Source organism: Pseudopipra pipra, chromosome 1, assembly GCF_036250125.1.
Source record: "Pseudopipra pipra isolate bDixPip1 chromosome 1, bDixPip1.hap1, whole genome shotgun sequence".
Lineage (NCBI taxonomy): Eukaryota > Metazoa > Chordata > Aves > Passeriformes > Pipridae > Pseudopipra > Pseudopipra pipra.
This window is the reverse complement of record NC_087549.1, coordinates 17,329,020-17,334,614: the sequence shown is the minus strand read 5'-3', so window position 1 is coordinate 17,334,614 and position 5,595 is coordinate 17,329,020. Positions and strand designations below refer to the sequence as shown.

Below are 5,595 nucleotides of genomic sequence, written 5' to 3'. Positions count from 1 at the left end.
TAGAACGGAAATGTGGAAGAACAGAGAATCATAGAATGTTTTGGGTTGGAAGGGACTTTAAAGATCATCTAGTTCAAATCTCCCTTTCGTGGGCAGGGATACCTTTCACTGGATCAGGTTGCTCAGAGCTCCATCCAACCTGGCCTTGAGCACTTCCAGCAACTGGGCTTCCATAACCTCTCTGGGCAATCTGTTCCGGTGTCTCACCACCCTCACATCAATGAATATTTTTCTAATGTCTAATCTAAACCCACTCACTTTCAGCTTAAAGCCTTTCTTCATTGTCCTCTCTCTACATGCTCTTGCTAATAGTCTTTCTCCATCTTTCTTTTAGTCCCCTTTAGGTCCTGGAGGGATGAAATGAAGTCACCTTGAAGCCTTCTATTCTCCAGGCTGAACAATCCTAATTCTCTCAGCCTTTCCTCACAGGAGAGGTGTTTCATCCCTCTAATCATCTTGATGACCTCCTCTGGACTCACTCTAACAGGTCCACATCTTTCCTGTGCTGGGCACTCCAGAGCCTAATGCAGTACTCCAGGTGGGATCTCACCAGAGTGGAGTAGAGAGGCAGAACCACCTCCCTCAACCTGCTGATCACACTCCTTTTGATGCAGCCCAAAAGATTGGCTTTCTGGGCTGCAAGTGCACATTGCCAGCTCATGTCCAGCCTCTTGTCCACCAGTACCCCTCAGTCATTCTCAGAAGGGCTGCTTTTAATCTGTTCATCCCTTTAGCCTTGATTGATACAGGGGGCTGCCCCAACCTAGGTACAGCACCTTGCTCTTGGTCTTGTTAAACCTCTGAGGTTCCCATGGATCTGTTTCTTGAGCTTGTGCAGGTACCTCTGGATGATATCCTGTCCTCCAGGTGTGTCAGCCACAGCAATCAGCTTGGTGTCATCAGCAAATTTCCCTCAGGACTCCAAATTACAACAATATATGATCCCTGTAGCCCAGGCAGCCTTCAGTTTTGATGTCCCCAATTTGCTAGCTTACATTGGTGACCATCAGATCCAGTAACATATTCCCTCTTGTAGGGCTCTCTACTACTTGGCTCATGAAATTCTTTCATGCATTCCAGGAGTCTCTTGGATTGCTACAGTTTATTGTGCTAATTTTCTGGTAGATGTCAGGGTGGGTGAAGTCCCCCAGCAGGACAAGAGCCTGTTAGCATGGTGCATCCTGCAGCTGGAGCAAGAAGTCTTCACCAATAGTCTCCCCTCTTGTATTAAACTATGCAAGTCTGATGCATTGGGTTCTATACACTGTTCCTTATCAACCAAAGCTTTCTGAGATCAATATAAGCAAGCAAGCATTTTGTATGGAAATTTTAGATGTCATCATACTGGATACTTGTAAAGATGTCTTATTTGATTCTTTGACTTTGAAATAACATGGAGTCTCTCTTTTTTGTAGAATCATAGAATAGTTTGGGTTTTCAGTCCATTTGAACCAAAAATGTTTTGTGTTGAAAAATTCCTTAATATTACCTTAGAAACATCTTGACTATTTGGGGTTTGTTCTTGCAAAAGACATAAAGTAAAAGAAACATTGGTAAATTAGTATTAAAATCAGCTAAGGTTCTTCTCTAAAATCCAAAATTTGAAACAGTAAAAAAATCAATCGCTGAGTGTGTTTATCTCAACTGAGGTCATGTCTGACATGAAGAAAACATACCAATGAAAATTAAATTGATCCATATTGTAATACTAACCTTGATATTAATTTGTCTTCTCTGATTTTGTTCATGTGTTTGACATTTATTCAGTAAAACTAAGAATTCTGCAATTAAATTAGGTACATTAAAAAGGTTCATATATATTTGTCTTTTATCCCATTCTTCTGTATGTCTAGATATTACAGTATCCCATGCCATTACAGCAGATATATCTGCTGGAGAATTCTGTCAGTTTATGAAATCTTGGAACTTAATGCTAAATGTCAAATGTACAGATATATATATCATACTTTTTTTTCCTGGAATAGCAAATTTTACATTTATAGATAAACTCTTCACTTTGATCACGGGGGAAGGCCTAGTTTCATAGCCAACATTTAGTTTTCCTGATTTTTCACATCTATGAGTTTTGTAGATATGTCACAGGAACTTTTAATCAAATAACATTATTTTAATACAGCAATGAGAACTGAAAGAGTTATTGAAAAAAAGCCAGCATATTTTGTAATGGCAGATGTGTCTCAGGATTCTGTTCCAGCTTGGAAGAATAGTTCCCAGAATCTGCATGTTGTGATTCCTTGCAGAGTACCAAAATCATCTAGTTATTCCACTTGCTGCTTTCAATTTTTAAAAATGAATTTGAAATTTATTTCTCATGGTGAGATTACATCAAAACTAAAAATGATACTTAAAAAAAAAAATGGAAAACACAACCTCCTCCTTGTTTTTTATCCTTTACCATTCAATTTATTGAAGTGTCCCTCTGCTACAATATCTGGTTGCATTTTGTATTAATGGATATTTAACACAGGATTTCTTTTTGAATGTAAGTTGTTTAAGGTATGCCTCTACTCTCTGGCCAATGAAGAAAGGCTATAATCACAAAAAGGCAATTAATTTCATTTTTCTTATGCCTTTACTTTAACTGGAAGAATAGGCAAGCTTACAGGCACATCACCTTTCTTTAACTGGCATACATATTTATTATGAGCAGATTCATTTGTAGATTGGAGTACAGTAGTATTTTAGGCCAAAGTCATGTTTCAAGGCTTAGTTAATTAATTAATTATTACAAAGCACTTTGAGAACCCTGGAGAGAAGACATTATAGAAGTATGTGATGTTATTTTAATAATTTTCCATTTCGCTGAGTGGAATGAATTACCTTAGAGCCCTCAGGGTCCTGGGCCTGATTAAGGACTGTTGACTGCATTACAGAAAATATGGTTTCCACTTCCCTTCAAGCTTGGCAGCCTTCCAACTTCCAGCTGTCTGCTAGTAAAAAGAGAACTCTGTAGATTTTTATATATGAGTTTTGAAAGGCTAGAAAAAGGTTTTAGAAAAGTAGACATCAGCTAATTTCATCTAATCAGAATCCCTGGGAAGTTGCTATGGAGAGAAAAAGCTGTTTGACTTTTAATGAAAACAGAGAAAACTGGAGCAAAACATTCTTTTCTGTGGAAAATCTTGAATTTCCAGCAACATACTCAAGGATCTTACTTAACTGAAATGCAAAAAGAAAGCATAGAAAAACTAGAGACAAGGCCAGGAAAGATGAGAACAGTATAATTGCATTACTAGGACAGTAATGCTAATCAGACAGGACAAAGCTTATTTGGAACTAAAACTAGATAGGGACTTAAAGGGTAACAGATATGCCAGTAGTAAATGGATTCAGAAAATGTGGCTCCAGTATCTGCAGAGAGAACAAGTATTTCTTTAAGTGTCACTTCAGGAGTGATGCCAGCCACAGTGAGGGAGCTTCAGACTGGGGACTATTCAGAACAGCAGTACCTCTTCAAATTTATCTGCTAGATGGGATTCACTTGGAAATTATGAAAGTGCTGGCTGGTAACGAGTTTTTTTTTCAATTTTTTTATGAAAATAATTTAATGACTGGGAGAGGTCAATGAAAACCAGAACATGGTTAATGCAATACATATTTCTTTAAAAAGAGCAAGAAGTACATGGGAAATTGTGACCAGTAAGCCTCACCTCTGTCCCCAGACAGATCTTGAAGTAATGGAATCAGTCTGTTTCCTGAGATGTAAAGAACAGGACAAAAACCAGGAGCAGTCAATATGATTTTTTTCAAGGATGATGCTTATCCAGTCTTCTTGCCTTTTGCAAAGAAATTGCTGTCTGTATGGATGAGGGGAGAGTGGTGACTATGATACTGTTGGATGCTGGTAGGTCTTGTAACACCATCTCTCATTGCATTCTCATTTGGAAGCTGAGGTCTGGAACACAGCACTGTTTTGGGTGCTGAAAAACGGATGGATTGCTAAGCTCGGATGGTGGGAATCAATGAGCTTATGTCCTATTGGTGGCTGATAATAGTATCAGGGACACACTGGGACCCATACTGTCAATTATTTTAGTTGGTGATGTGAACAGTGACAGATCCATAGTAAATCTGCAGAAATAATAGAGCAAAATCATTAATTGACACAATGAAAGAATAATCTGCAGTTCTGAGGGACCTTGATAAATTTGGCTAAGCAAGCACAAGACTTGAGAAACTTTTCAAGAATAAAGGTCCGGGTGCTGTACTGGACCTGAGTCCACTTTTCACTCTCTTCACAAGTAAAGTGAACTACACACTGGACCTGCTTCAGGAGGAGCATGGTAAGGAAACTCAACAAACTTATTATAACCCTCTACCCTGTGCTAATAGGGTTGCATCTGGAATACTTATGTCCATTTTGAGAGCACTGTTAAGAAACTGGAATAGTGGATGCAATGGATTGCTATTGTGCCGGTCAAGGACCTTGAGCAGATGACCTACAAGGAGAGGCTGAGGGAGCCACCCTTCTCCTTTTGAATAATGGATGCTAAGACGTGATCTAAGAGAAGGATGTAACTACTTGAATGGTACTCGAAGAGCTACATCCTTTCTAGGATATAAACTCTTTTGACAGTGTGATATGGTTTGAAGCTGGCTCCCTGCCAAGTCTCCTGCCAAACCTTACCACAAGAAGTCACCCCCCTCCCAAAACCTCAGGGAGAAGAGGGAAAGGAAAAAAAAACAACCAAGAAAACCGAAATGAGAGAAAGAGAGCTAAAGCAATATATATAAATATATTAACACTTATGTTACAGTTATATACAATTGAAATATATATACAATTTCACAAGGGAAATGGAAGGGGGAAGGGAAAAGGAACAAAACCAAAATAAAATGTATATATATACCCCAATTAGTCGCCCAATATCTAGCAACTAAAAGAGTTAGCAAAGAAATATCTCACTACTCTCCTTGGGACAACCAAGAGTGGTTCTGGAACGATCGCCGGCAACCTCCGTCTCCCAAGGTCGACAAGGCCTTACCAGGCCTCGCTCCCCAACACGGCAGACTCAACAGCAGGGAACCTGCACCTCCAAGCTCCCGGAAGGAAAGAGAGCGAAGGCCTCTCCTCCTTTCTTCTTATAGCCTGGTTTATGTAAAAATCGTAGGGAATACTGGGTAAATCTGGGCCTTTCCTTGGTTACAAACTGGTCACCAAGGAAGCCCCAGACCAAACTACCACGCAGTGGTAGACAATAAAGTAAGGAGTAATAACAGTATGCCATTGCCTCTTAAGAAACTCCTTCACCATGAGGAATAGATTATCATAAAAAGTTGTGGGCTCTCTACCCTTTGTTTTCCAGACAGACCTAGTCCAAGTCTCTGCCTCTGTTACAAAAATTTGCATGTTTCTACTTTTGTCCATTCATGTGTCAGGCCTTGTCATTAGGTGTATTTGATGTACATGTGTCTACACAACGTTGATGTGTGTGCCTACTTGAAACACATGCTCAACCTTGCTACTGGCTGGACCAGGGGCCATGGAGCTGCCACCACCTTGTCTCTGCTGGGCTACTGAATTCAGTGGCTCCTAGCACGTATGTCTGACTTACTCGAGTTCAAGGTAAAACT

General features: G+C 39.7%; 1 long non-coding RNA gene across 1 annotated transcript; it reads right to left on the bottom strand.

The window, feature by feature from the left end:
* Window positions 1–258: 258 nt before the first annotated feature.
* On the bottom strand, window positions 259–2,950 carry LOC135410122 (uncharacterized). The gene is made up of 2 exons (XR_010428525.1): window positions 2,842–2,950; window positions 259–1,521 (listed from the first exon to the last, which is right to left on the bottom strand). It is a non-coding gene; the product is annotated as an uncharacterized LOC135410122 (long non-coding RNA).
* Window positions 2,951–5,595: the final 2,645 nt, after the last annotated feature.